The following is a 15,026-nucleotide window of genomic DNA, read 5'->3' on the forward strand; positions in this document are numbered from 1 at the left end:
TGGACATGGGACAGCCTCTCCCCGGATAAGTCCTTGACATGCTGAGCCACTGCCTGTCAACAAGCAGCCATCTTTGTTGCTCCCCAACATGGAGCCCATGAGTGACCCAATACTCACCTTTGTGAGTGTGTGCCTGTGTGTGTGTGTGTGTGTGTGTGTGTGTGGTGGTGGGACATTAGAAAGGTGTCCTGCCTACCCTCCCAAATGCCAGATCCTGCCGGGTAAAACTGTAGCCACAGGAGAAAACTGAGGCTGCATCAGCCTTCCCTTCACAGGCTGTGAGCCCATCTGGGCAAAGCCTGGGGGTTCACGAAACACCATTGCCCAGGGCCTGGCATACATTTGGAGTGCAACGAGCATGAGTTGAATGAAGACATCAATGGATTGTTTATTTGTTTTGAAGGATTTCATATTGTCTGTGTTACTGGATCTCACAATAACTCTGAGGTAGTGAGTGTAAGTCACATTTTACAGGGGCTCAGAGAGGGGATGCTGAGCTTGAGCAGCCTGCCCCGATGTGCAGGCAGGGCTGGAGAGGGCAGCTCAGACCCTCTTCTGTCTTCATTGTCGCTGCTGTGCCAAATGAGGAAGGGGAGCCTCATGGCATTATTGAGGCCAGGATTCAAGGCCTGCTTGTCCCCCACTCACTGTGTAGCCTTGGGACAGCTTCCTCCCTTCTGTGTCCCTCAGTGTTAACTCTAAAATGGAAAATTATAGTTCATACCTCAGAGGATGAGCACAAATATTAATGAGATGCTAAACACACTGTGTTAAATCATACAGGAGCTGCGGTTCCTGGGGGATCACCAGGTGCCAGGCACCTTTCTAAGCTCAATCAAGTGCATAAGTGCATCGAGTCAGTTAATCATCTCAAATCCCTGTGAAGTTGATACTGCTGTGTGCCCCGCTTTACAGATGAGAAAACTGAGGCTAGTGGGGTATTTTCACACTGCTTGTAAGTATCAGAGCCAGTTGGCCTGAATGGTAACGTGCTGAGTGTCTTGTTGTTATCTTATCCCCGCTCTTCAAATCCATGCTTTTTGGGTGTAAGGATGCTAAGGTTTGATTCCTCCCTCTCCCCCATCTCCACCCCCCAGAGAGGGGTCCCAGGGCCCTGAGGTCTGTGACACTGCCTGCTCACTTGCTGAGACTGGAAGCTCTTCCCGACTATTCCTGGCTGGGCAGACGCCTTGCCTGGGGCAACACTGCCCTCCAGTGGCAAGGATGCAGCATAGCGCTGACTCAGGCTGCACAGACCACAGTATCCTTGGGAAAGGGCGTTATTCCCCGCCAGGGGCCGGAGACCCCTGGAAAATTAGAGCTGAAAGGTCTCCTGTGTGCTCTAAAATTATCTATGCCCATGCATTTCCCGGTACAAAGAGTAAGCAGGTATGTGAGTGTAGGCTTCTGGAGACGAAGCGGAAGGGGCATTTTCGGTCTGTGGCAGCAACATGCTGATAAAGGTTTAACAACGGGCTCTTGAGGGGAGCATTTGCCAACTTCCACGGTGCAAATGCTACCAACGTGGCCAGTTTCAAAGAATCAACGCGAGGTCACTGAACACAGAGTTCGCAAGAGATGCTCACAGTCAGCTTACAGCTCCAGCCCCAGCACCACCCACATTGAGAGTCCACCCACATTAGAATACTTGGCGGTGCTCCCTAAATAGCTAGCAAATGAAAGGCTGAATCAGTAAGCTCATGAGGGAAAGAGGAAGGGAAGAAGGAAGGAAGGAAGGGAGGGAGGAACTCATTGTTCTTGGGCCTCAGATCTCACCAGGCTTGAGGTTAAGCTTCCTAAATATTTTTTGCTCTCATCTATACATTGACATCTATTCATTTTGTTTGTTTGTTTGTTTTGCTTTTTTGACAAAAAGCAAGATGGTGCCTCATGAATTTCTCTGTAACTTGCTGTTTCTGCTTAAGGATCACGGCCATCTCTTTAGGTCAGCCCAGGCAGAAGCTGTATGCTCTGTAACAGGTACATGACTATGCACTCGAGGGAATACTTCGATTTGCTCAACCACATCTCACTCAAGACCGTTTGGGCGACTTCTACCTTTTCCGTTTCCCCATTCAGTGCTGAACTATGCATCTTCATACTCATATTTTTAAATCTAAGGAAGAGATTTTGAAGAGTGAGGTTATTGGACCAAAAGGTGTTTGTGGATGTATAATAAATATTTCCAGAATTCCTTGCAAGATGGTTGTAGCAATTAGCACTCCCACATCAGTGTATGAGAATGACATTTTCCCCATGTCAGAGATGACCTACTCTTGTTGAGTCTAATGAGTGAAAACAATATTGCATTTTTAAAATGTTGCATTTCCCTGTGACAAGTAAGATGAATTTGTCTTTGCATATACTTTACCCATTTTAGATGATATTTTTTGCCTTTTACTTATCAATTTATAGGAGCTCTTCATATACTGAAAAATATTAACTCTGTTGGTCTTATATGCAATGTTTCCCCTCATATCTTTTGACTGTATTTATGGTTTCTTTGCTATACAAAAATTTAAGTATATTGCAAAGTCAGCCATTTCTCCCATTTCTTAAGGCAGCTAGGTTTCCTGTCTTGCCTAAGAAGATTCTCTCCATCCAATGTTGTTTTCCTAAAATGCCTTCTGTTATTTTTCACTTTGCTTTTTACATTTTGATTCTTAATTCGCTTTGAATCTTTAAAAAAAATGGTGTGATTAATATAGCCCAGTTTAGGTTTTCTTCCAGATATACAATACCATTTATTTCTCACTAAAATAAAATGGCACTAAGACTATTACATTTCCATGTAAACTTGGGTATATTTCTCAATATCTATCCTGTATCATTGTTCTCTTGTGGTTCATTGCCCTGTTTCATCTTTGTCATCTGTTGTGTTGGGTTTTGTTTGTTGTTGTTTGTTTGTTTCTGTGGTAATACCACATGGTTTTTATTATGGTAGCTTTACAGTAAGTTTAGATATTTTCCCCCCTCAAGAATATATTGCATTGTTTTGACATTTATTCTTCCATAAGAACTCAAAAATGTATTCCTTTTCAAAACTGTTGGGATCCTAACTAAAATTGGATTGAATGTATGTGTTAATTTGGCAAGAATGAACATTTTTGTGGTTTTCCATCTTCCTATTCAGGAGTCTAAAATTTCTCTTGGCTTATTCTCAATAACACAGGTAGCTTTATTCATACAGGTGCTGTATTTGTTGTGTTAACTCTGTGGTTAGATATTTTATAATTTGTCTTTGAAGTAAATAATTTCATTTCTGTGTTTTCTTTTTTATTTTGCTTCTAAATGGTTAGTGCTGATGCAGAGAAAAGCCATTGATTTCATCAGGACCTTCAAAGAAAGGCATAACTGAGGAGATTTGTTTCCCAAATCTTAGCTCAAGTCAATGTGAGGAGAACTGGGCTTCAACTGCGTCCAGTTGGTGATAACAGTAGAGATAACTGGCTGGCTCCCATGACCCCTTGGGCAGCGGGCAGCCTCCCCCCAGCCGGCCCCTCTTCAGGTCCTCGCACGGCCCACTCAGGAGACAGCATGATCAAGGGTCAGCTTGGCTGAGTGGGTGAGACATCCAACTGACCCCTCCCTGTGCGCTGGGTTCCTACGGCCAAGTACCCTGACTCACTCCACCTGTTTTTCCATCTACAAACCAGGGATCATAAACCTTGGCTCCAAGAGCTTCACACAGCATAGGAGCCCGATAAAGTTCCCTTTCTCTTTCACCTCCCTTAATCAAACTAAATCTGATCATTCACTAGCACCCATATCTACCCTTCTGCAGTTCGCCATCCCTGTAAATTGACAAGTCCTTGGGGTATATTCAGAGTCCCCTGTGTTGAAGGGGAGGATGCCTTCCCTCTGTACCCGCTGCTGGCATCAGAATGGAATTGGAGTTCTCAGAATCACTGTCTCCTACTCATCAGCCACAGGGTTGCCCTCTGAAACTGAGTGAGTGCAGAGCTGGTTTCCAGGACAGTGGACCTCCTGACTTCCTAGCAACAGCAGGTCTGTCCTGATGAGTGCCTCTTGTTTGCAGGCCCCTGATGCAGAGAAAAGCCATTGATTTCATCAGGACCTTCAAAGAAAGGCATAACTGAGGAGCAGTTATGCATCCAGCTGCTGGTCTTATCAATCCACATTCCCTGAAATGACTTTGGCTTCTCTCCTTGCCCTTGTGGGGCCCAGATAAAGCTTACAGTGGCTTCAGGAGAGTGCATTGTCTCCCTGCCTGTTGGAAGAGGCTGGAACGACTTGGGGGTCTCAATCATGTTGGCTGCTACTACTGTGATTCCTTCCTTCCTTCCTCCCTCCCTTCCTCCCTCCCTTCCTCCCTCCTTCCCTCCCTCCTTCCTTCCTTCCTCCCTCCCTCCCTTCCTGCCTCCCTTCCTCCGTCCTTCCCTCCTTCCTTCCTCCCTCCCTCCTTTCCTTCCTCCCCCTTCCTTCCTTCTTCCCTCCCTCCCTCCTTTCCTTCCTTCCTTCCTTACTTCCTCCCTTCTTCCTTCTTCCTTCCTCCCCTCTTCCTTCTTCCTTCCTCCCCTCTTCCTTCTTCCTTCCTCCCTTCTTCCTTCTTCCTCCCTCCCTCCCTTCCTTCCTTCCTCCCTCCCTTCTTTCCTTCCTTCCTTCTTTCCTTCCTTCTTTCCCTCATGAGCTTACTGATTCAGTCTTTCATTTGCTAGCTATTTAGGGAGCACTGCCAAGTATTCTAAGCCCTAGATGAGACACAAAGGGATTGTATTAGTCAGGTTTCTTCAGAAAAACAGAACCAGTAGGAGAAATGGATAGATAGATAGATGGATGGGTAGATAGATAGATAGATAGATAGATAGATAGATAGATAGATAGATGAGGGGTTTTTTTTTAAATAGGAATTACTCACGAGGCTATGGAGGTCAAGAAATCCTGCTATCTGTGATCCGCAAGTGGAGAACCAAGAAAGCTTGTGGGATCATTCAGTCGGAGTCTGAAAGCCTGAGAATCTGGGGGCTGATGGGGATCAGCCCTGGTCTGAATCTGCAAGCCTGGGAGCCAGGAGCACCGATGTCTGAGGGCAGGAGAAGACAGATGCCCCCACTCAAACAAGGAGAGCAAATGTACTCTTCGGCTTTTTTTCTCTTTGGTCCCTCAACAGAGCGGATGGTACCTAACCACATTATTCAGCCTATTGATTCAAATGCTAATCTCCCCCAGAGACACCCTCTCAGACATGCCCAGAAATAATGCATCCCAGCTATCTGGGCATCCCTGGGCTCAGTCAAGTTGACACGTAAAATTCATCATCACAGGGGTGGAACCTTGGACAGTTCACCACAATAGATATTTGTCAACCGAAGGAGTGAACATCAAGGTTCATACCCTCCAGGGAAGCACAGCAGAGCTGGCAAGCCAGGAATTGGACCTCCCATGTCACTGGTCGGGGAGAAACTGAGGGTGAGCTGAGCCCCTGGAGGAGGAGGTGAGGGCAATAGTGAGAATGAAGGTGCTGATGGAGGCAGAGTGGCAGGTGTGGGAGTCAGAGCTGAGGGTTCAGTTTATCACTGGCTGTGTGACCTTGGGCAGGTAACTTTGCTTCCTTGCGTCTCTGTTTTGTTATCTGTACAGTCAGGCAAAGCTGTGTGAAAAGGGCCTGGCTCAGGACTGCACTGGGGGTAGAGACGAACCACTGACATGCTTTCCCACAGCACAGGTGTGAATAATCATGGCTTTCCTCTCGCTCTTCCCAGCTGAGTTTCTGAGGGCAACCCTGCAGCTGCCGGGGTTCCTTCTGCTTCCTCCCCAGACAGGCATGTTTTCTTTCTCTGGGGTTGGTAGGACCTTCTCTGCATTTTATGTGCAGATAATCCTATTGTTCCTGGCACCATGGATCCTCTTTCTGGTTTTGCCTCGCTGATGTGGATTTTTCTTAATTTTTATATCCATTATTATTTTGCTTAGATTTTGGAAGGGTGTGGAAAGTCTAAGTACCGTTCCCCACTAAGAGGCGCCAGGGCTTCTTGGAGTAAAGTTGGATTGTCCAACTCCAGGTCCTAAGCAGGAAATGTACAAGATGAGTCTAGATCTCTTGTCATGCTGGAAATAAAACATGACCAAAGACTTCTAGAAGAGAGGGGCCAATTTGAAGGGCCCCTGCACTGTCCTAGGATGGGATAACTTTAGCATCAGAAAGAATACTGGCTGCAATGGATTGAAATGCAGCAAATGTATAAAAGCTATGAGTTCATAACGGCACTACTAATTCTTTTTGGAGGTGGCTAGGGTACCAGTTCATTATTCTGAAAACTGATAAATAAAGGGAAAGAATACAATATTTATTTTGCCTTCCCTCTAAAGAGCATAGCTCAGGATAAGAAAAGAGTTGATGAGAAAAACTTCTTTTTAGAAGGTCAAAGCTAACAAGGGCAGGAGGAATGATAAAATGGAAAAATTAACCTTTTATAATAGCAAATGAAACACTGTATCTTGGCAATGATCATGAATGTCTGCTAAGACTCGCAAGGGACAGACTGATGTGGTCACCTACACTTGACAGACCATGCAGATGCGACCTTATACTGAACAATTTTAACATCACCAAAGGGGGACACCCAGGCACGGTACACCCCTGACATAGTAGGAAGTACACAGGCACCACCTGGCAGGTATTCTCGCAAAAAACAAAAACAAAAACTAAAACAAAACAAAACAAAAACATGACTGGAATGTAATCAAGCTTCTAGAACTAAGTTTCCAGGATATATGTGGGAGAGATGAACGTGTAAGCAACATCAGTCAATCAGTCAGAGCCATAATTTGGGAAATTCTACAAGAAAAATGTTACCCAGTTTCTTAGAGAAATTAATGGCAGTCAGGTGTCAGGTAGAGAAAATCACTAGGGATTAAAAGAGAATTAAGCAACATCAAAAAAAAAAATGCAGTGTTGAGGCCAGGTGCAATGGCTCACACCTGTAATCCCAGCACTTTGGGAGGCTGAGGTGAGTGGATCACCTGAGGTCAGGAGTGCGAGACCAGCCCGGCCAACAAGGCGAAACCCTGTCTTTACTAAAAATACAAAAAAATTAGCTGGGCGTGGTGGTGCATGCCTGTAATCCAGCTACTCCTGAGGCTGAGGCAGGAGAATCACTTGAACCTGGGAGGCAGAGGTTGCAGTGAACTGAGCTCGTGCCACTGCACTCCAGCCTGGGTGACAAGAGTGAGTCTCCATCAAAACAAACAAACAAAAAAACAAAAAACAAAACAAAACAACAACCAAAAAAACCAGTGTTGGATCCTTTATTTGGATTCTAACAAACCAATTTTTAAATGACATTATGGGGGAAAAAAACGAACACAGACTCGGTATTGGATGCTACTAATATTACATAAATATGGTTTATTTCATTGGATGTGATTATAGCTTTACATTTTTTAAAGTCCTTGTGTAATAGAAATTCATACTCAAAATAACAGCCCAGGATTGCTGCCTGGACATTAACTGATATCCTGGTTTTCCTTCGGTAATCTTCATGCTGGTAGCAACATCAACGTCCACATGGCTGGGAAGGCGATGAATTTGAGCATCTTTCTCTACTCCTTCCTCCTTCACACCTCTCCTTCCATACTCCTCTCATTCCACTGCCTATTGATGTCCAGACTATATCTACTTCTTTTCATCTCTAATCCACCATTCACATGCGTCCTGTGGTGGAAGGGGAAGAGAGTGCCAGGAAGGCACACCTGAGTCAGAGGAGCTGGCCCGAGTCACTTCAGCCTGCATTTGTTTCAAGGGTGAGGACCCGTCAGGTGGCTGGCTCTGGAAGCAAGGCAGGCTGGGAAATGTAGTTCTCAGCTGGACAACTGTCTCCATGGAAACAAGGCCACTTGCGGAGGCTGGTGCATGAGGTCATCTGTGCGGAGAGCTTAGAAGCGTGCCTGGCTCCCAAGTGATGCGTGCGCTGAGGGTGCAGAAGCAGCAGAGGGGAACCTGCTGGAGCTTTGGCAGGGATGGAGGGAAGTGGCGGCATGCTGCCGTGGCCATCGTTGGATTCTTCACTGTGTCACCATGCACTCGTTGCTTTAAAAAATACAGATGCCAGTTTCCCTGACAAAGCTGTATGAATTAATTTTATTCAGCCTCAACTCTTGCATACACAACTTTTTGTGACAAAATGGAAGCTGTGCATGAAACACTTTTGCTTCATAGCTGTCTTGAGGAAATCACTTGAGCAATTTATTCAGCTGAACTCACCACTTTTTTATGGACAACCATTTCACTAGAAAGTACAAGTGGCAAATGATTCAGACTTGAGTATTTAGTAGACATTTTCTTGAAAGCAGGTGAAGTAAGCTTGTCGCTTCAAGGGGGAAAAAATGACATTTGTTACCAAGGATAAAAATTTGATCTCTCAAGTGAAAATTAGAATTTGGGAAAATCTATATCCACTACTATGAGTTTGGTCATTTCCTAATAACTAAACACTCTTCTGATAAGACCTATGGTAACGTTAGTGGTCAGGATCTTTTGAAATTTAAGATAAATGTGCTAACATTTGGAAGCTCGGCATGACTCAGTAAACCAATGTTTTCCAAATGACTGGTGCATGATGGTACAAAATCATGCATGAGGAAAGATCCATCCAAGAGAGAACAAAGGAGTTTATGTAACAGAGTGGAAAATAATTCCATGATACGATTTCGGATTCCAGGTTGCACCAAATCTGAAATCTAAAACCATTTGTCAATTTTGGGTCTCATATCAAAGAGGAATAGGCAAAATTATCTGAAAAAGAGAATTAAAATACTCCCTTCATTTCCAACCACATATTTTTATGAGACCAGATTTTCTTCATATACTACAACCAATATATCACAGCAGATTGAAAGAGGAGCCCACATGAGAATCTAGCTGTCCTCTATTAAGACAGACGTTAAAGACATTTGCATAAACAAAACACAATGGCATTTTTCTACTTTTTATTGTTTTATAAAAAAAGTTATTTTTAATAAAAATATGTAATGAGTTTAAAGATGAGTTAAAATAAGTATTTTATACATTTATCAAGTTCAATTTATAACCCAGTAAATATGGATAAACTTAACCCACATCAACAATAATGATAATTCAAACTCTAAATTGATAAATATAATAAATAATATAAATATGTAAAAATAAGAAATAATAGGAACAAGAATTTTTTAGGAATGAGACCAAAAAGTTTAAGAGCTATGAATAAAACCACACTTGGCATTTTCCAGCTTGCCTGCCTGCTTTCTAATTGAGACAGCGGTTGCATTGTCTCATCAGCAACTCACATTCCGGAAACTGATGGGAACTAATCACACAGGGACCAGGCGCAGGTCACACAGCAAGAACTCATTCCACAGGCACAGGCAGTGCCACGAGCTCTGCCCGTGGAGTTAGGTGTTATGCACAGGTGGAGAGCAATGTCGCCATCCACACAGAGAGGAGAGGGGCAGGTGGAAAGGAAGTGCCAGTCACTAAGAATTGCTGACACTTATCAGGTGCCTACCAGGAAGCAGCCCCTTTGTCCTCATAAGGCGTTTATCAGGTACTTAGTTAAGGACTTACTCAATACCAGCCTTGTGCTGCGTTGGCACTAACCAGGGAGAGATGAGTTGGAGTGGGTGGGGCCTGTCTGCTGCTGTCTCCAGAGAAGCAGAAGGGCTGGGGGCTGGCTTCCTAGGTGATGGTGCCAAGCTGCCTGGGTGCATATCCCTGTTCTGCCAGCTGCTACTCTGTGAACCTCAGCAGGTTGCTTATCTTCTCTGGGCTTCACTTCCTTCATCTGTAAAATGGGATAATGGTGAGGGTTAAATGCATTAACATACATAGCAAATCCCCTTAGGGCAATGCCTGGCATGAAAAGAGCATGATGTGTTTGCTCTTGACTGACAATTGTTTTTTCTGTTTTTCCACGCCTCCCCCGCCACCCCTGCCTCACAGGCAAAGACTATCTGCCACCACGGAGGCTGAAATGCCAGGGATTTATTTTCCCAGCCTCCCTTGGCCCATGTCTAGACAACGAAACCTGAGGGGGGTCCACTGGATGGAAACCTCCTTTCTTTCTTGCCTTTAGTCACAGTTTTGTGAGGACATGGTGTTGGGGGCAGGGAACAGCTCACAAGACGTGGGTCTTCTGCCCACCATGGGAAGCCAAGAGAGTCACAGGGAAGCCGACCCAGGCCCTGGCAGTGCCAGTCTGAATTAACTGAGCCTGGGTTCAACTGGCTCCTGGCTATGATGTCACAGCGAAAGCTGGGAGGTTGTACCATTTGCCCGAGGCCAGACAGCTTGAAAGTGGTGGCATGAGATTTCAATCTGGGTCTCCAGGTCTGGGGAAATGGGCCAGATAAATATAGAAAACTCATTTGAATTTGGCTTTAAATTTCAATTTATTTTTATTTGCTAAGTCTGGCAATCTTATAGATGAGGACCCTGCTTTTCTGTCACACTGCAAAGCTGCCCTGAATCCCCCCAGCATGCCAGCCACCTGCATATCAAGGGACAGAAATGGACCATGTGCTGGGCCGAGAGTGTCTTTCCCCAGGCTAGAGAGGACAGGAAAGTGACAGGCATGTCAGTTCATGCCACAGCTTCACCAGGGGTAAGTTCATTAACTTTGGAACCTCACTCTTCCTCAAGCTGACAAAAATATTAGTACTAAAAAAAATGGCTGGGCACAGTGGCTCATGCTTGTAGTCTGAGCACTTTGGGAGGCCAAGGTGGGCGGATCACCTGAGGTCAGGAGTTTGAGACCAGCCTGGCCAACATGGTGAAACCCTATCTCTACTAAAAATACAAAAATTAGCCGGACATGGTGGCGGGCGCCTGTAATCCCAGCTACTTGGGAGGCTGAGGCAGGTGAATCGTTTGAACCCTGGAGGCAGAGGTTGCAGTGAGCTAAGATGGCACCACTGCACTCCAGCCTGGTGACAGAGCAAGACTCCGTCTCAAAAAAAAAAAAAAAAAAAAAAAAGAAATGAGATAATATCCGTAAAGTGGTTAGTACAGTGACTGCAGAAAGTGCTCCATAAAAGCGCCTTTCTCTTCCTCCTCTTCTTTGTGATGTCATTATGTATTATTACTATTATTGTCATCATAACTGTTTTTATTATTAGTCTGCAGCTGAGGCCTCTCCCTTGAAGCGGCTTCTCTCTGCACTGCCAGCAGAGGGCGCCATTGTCTGACAAAGAGGCCCAGTGGCCTCCAACCACCTTCAGCCAGGCTGCAGTCAATGACACATCAGGGATCAGGTTTCTCAGCCTGGCCGGGGGCACTGCGGGAGCCTCTGGGCCTCATGTCATAACTCAGTTTGTCAGGTCTCAGCCCACTGCTGCCCTCCTTACTGGTACAGTCCTGTCCGAGGAACCTGGGCCTGGATGGCTGTTTGGGGCTTTTTTCTCATAATGCCACCATCTTTGCACCACCTGCTGTTTTCACCTCTTATCAGGCCACACCCCCGTTTTTTCATAAAAGCCCCCAGGAAGATGGGTAGAGGAGGCTCTGCTTATCTACTGTCCGTGGGCCTGCTGGTTCCCTTCTCCAGGCTAGTTCAGCCTGGCAGAGTCAGGTGGCACTGAGTTGGAATCCCTGATTCTCCACTCCCCTGCTGTGCCACCCTGGGCATGTGGGGCCGCCCCTCTGAACCTCAGTTTCCTTATCTGTAAAAATGGGACGGCTTCATCTGAGCTGGAGGAACCGGGGTAAGCGAATGTGCTGCTCACACCCTGGGGGCTCAGTCAGTGAGACATGTCTCAGTTCCATTCCCAGAGTCAGAGACCCGTCCATTACGGTTTCTGCAGGGAAGGCTGGAGGGGGCCTGGCCACACCTGGGGACAGGCTGCTGGTGACAGGCTGCTAGTGACAATAATAACGCATTAGCCAGTCATCCTTTCCAAAGAAATGGTCACATTTACTGTTGCTTTATCCTTACAAGAACTCTGTGTAATGAGATGGAATTTTATACCCGTTGTACAGCAAAAGTGTCAAGTTGGGATGAGAGCATCTCTTCAAATGAAGGGTGAATGCCTTTCAAAGTCACAGGCTTCTGCTCACCGACCTCCCCTCTGGCCCATCAGTGTGGGTAGCTGGTGGCCAGCTAGTGGTTTCTGGGTGTCGGGAGCATCGCGTGGCTTTTGCAGACATCCTTCCATTCAATCCTCACAGCAGGCTTACGGGGTCCAGATGATTTCTATTTCTATTTTACAGATCAGGAAACTGAGGCTGAAGGGAGTCAAGAAACCAGTTAAGAAGCTGGGGTAGGAATCCAGTCTCCTGCTCTTGGGCGCCAGACCATGAGAAGCGGGTGACTGAGATGAGTGGGGAGCCATGCTCCTCAGGAGACAGGAGTCTAACCGGACTCTCCGCATGATGCTCTGAGCTTCCGCCTCCCCATTTGCAAAGGAGAACTATTTTTCCTGCCAACTTCATAGGATTATTCGGAAGCTCATTTGAGAGACTGTGTAGAAAATTGTTTCCTAAACCAAATTGGAAGGCAGGAAGTCTAGCTTGAGCCCACTCGGGAATTTGGGCAAGCCTGGGCCTATTTGGGATATGTCTGGGCAGGCCCTCCAAGAGTCGACTTAGTGAGATTTTTTGTTGTCTTTGATTGAAGGAGAATGCAGAAGTGGTTTTGCACACTGAGTCTAAGGAAGGTGGGGGACAGGATCCCCTGGGTCTGTCTTGCACAGCATCCTGCCGGATCAGCCCTATGGACCTGTGGATGGCAAGGAGGTCCAGGGGATCCCTGGGGTGACAGCACTCCCAGAACGTGTGTGGAACCAGGGCACAGAGTGACTTAGTGACAGTGTGCCTCATGAGGTGGCTGGAGCAGGCAAGGGGACTGTCGGGAGAGCTCCTGCGAGGAGACCCTCCTCTGGGGCTCCTAAAGATGTGCCTGTACCTGGAGGGGGCAGGGTCAGGGCATGGGGCCTGTGCAGGTGGAGGCACAGCTGAAACAAAAGGTGGTTACTGCTATCAAGTCGACGCCATGATCAGGTCTGGAGAAAACCGAGGATCCCCTTCAAAGGGCCATGGCAATGTCTGGGCTTGCTTTTCATTCCCAGGAGTAAATGCAGAAAGAGGGGGCCATTTTCTGACTGAATCTGTAGAGACTGAGTATGAATGAGGTAAACGGCTTTGCCCCTGTTGCAGGGGAAAATCAGGGTGTTAGATTTGTAGTTACTGTATTTGTAGTTCTGCATTCAAAGCTCAGCCCCACCTGTGCACACAAGGGGATCTCAATTTTCAGAGCCTCTGCTCCTCTCACCTGCAAAATAGAGGTCAAAGTGCCCCAGTCCCAGCTTGTTGGGCTACTTCATGAGACATTGTATGGATGTGCCCGACACAGCAGGTGGTACTTGCTCATCTTGTCTTATTTCACCTTTCTTCCTTCCCTTCCCGCACCCCTTCCCTTCCCTCTTTATTCATTCAAAAGAACCTGTAATGCCCGATGTGGTCATTTTGGCTGTGCTGATAGCCAGAGTAGACTTACTCTTTGTTAAGCCAATTCACAGTCATTGTGGCAATTAGAAGCAAATGTGCATTCAAGAAATAATCATCTCAGTGCATCTGGTAGGCACAGTTTCAATGCAGCTGGTCTGTTAGATAGGCCAGGAACCTCTCTGGACCCATCTGGTTTTCATTAGTTCCCCCATGAAACCAGATTTTTGCTCCATTTAGTTACCATCACTGACCACAGCAACTTGCTCTTTCCAGGCTAGAGCTTTTGCATCCCTCTTTCCTGGAGAGGCCAGTTGAAGATCAGAACTTAAGAGAAGTCAGAGTCTCCTGCTGAAAAAGGCCACCGTGTGGTGTGTGTTTGCTGGTGGGAGATTAGGAGGATGGTGCACAGAACCATCAATGAGGAATCCACTGGGGAAGATGGTGCAAGGTAGGAAGAGCTAGGCTTCCACGCTTGCCAAAAGATGACATCCGCCGCTGCCAAAGACAAGAGGAAGATGGGGTTCCCTGCGAAATCCCTTTCCTTTCCAAGAAGGCAATAAAATCATGTAGTGGTTCATTTTAACCACCAGGAGCCTCTGCCACATAATGGCATCCATGTCTGCATAAGGATAAGATATGGTGGATCCCTGGGATTGAGGGGCTGGTGTTCATTTCAAAATGTTGCTTCTTCTTGTTCTGATACCATGTGTGCAATACAGAAAACCAATCATAGTGTAGTGAAGGAAGTCACATTTTGTCAAGGTCTGTTTGCTATTCCTTCTTTCTCTCCAGCCAATGAACAAGCCATTTTAGATGTACAGTTGATGATCTAGAAATTAGAAGAAAGAGGATGGAAGGTGGTGAGTAACTCCGGGCTGTCCCTCTGGCCATTCAGAGAGTGAATCTGAGGATGGCCTGAGAGGTGGCAGTTCAGGAGGAGGCAGGAGAAGGGGTCCCCACAGATGGTGAGGCAGTCTTGAACTGGGCTGTAAGCCAGGGCTTCCCTATCCTCACTTCATTCCTCCCTCAGAACAGCCCTTGAGGCACATGGCAGCATGGGGTGGTAGCTGAGCACCCTGATGTTTAGAGCCAGTGGGACCTGGGTTTCAATCCCAGCATCACCATTTACTAGCTGTCAGGTGTTAGGCAAGCTTTTTAAACTTTTCCAAGCCTCAGTTTTCTCATCTGCAAAGTGGGATAATGTTCACTCCTTCTTGGGTCAGTTATGATATTATGTAAGCTAAGAGCTACAGGGAGTGTCCAGTCCTGGGGAGTCATCATTGTGATCATTTATAGTAGGGGAATTCGGAGTTGGTGAGGGGAAGCCTTTTCTGTTACTCCCTGCCCACTCCACCTGTCCTTCTTTCCAACCAGTCACCAAATCCTATAAAGACTTCCTTGAGACCAGGCGTGGTGGCTCATGCCTGTAATCCCAGCACTTTGGGAGGCTGAGGCAGAAGGATCACTTAAGTCCAGGAGCTTAAGACCAACCTGGGCAACACAGAGAGACCCAGACTCTACAAAAAGAAGAGGAAGAAGAAGAAGGAGAAGGAGAAATGTTGAGCATGGTGGACAAGGAAGGTTG

Source organism: Pongo pygmaeus, chromosome 4, assembly GCF_028885625.2.
Source record: "Pongo pygmaeus isolate AG05252 chromosome 4, NHGRI_mPonPyg2-v2.0_pri, whole genome shotgun sequence".
Classification (NCBI taxonomy): Eukaryota; Metazoa; Chordata; class Mammalia; order Primates; family Hominidae; genus Pongo; species Pongo pygmaeus.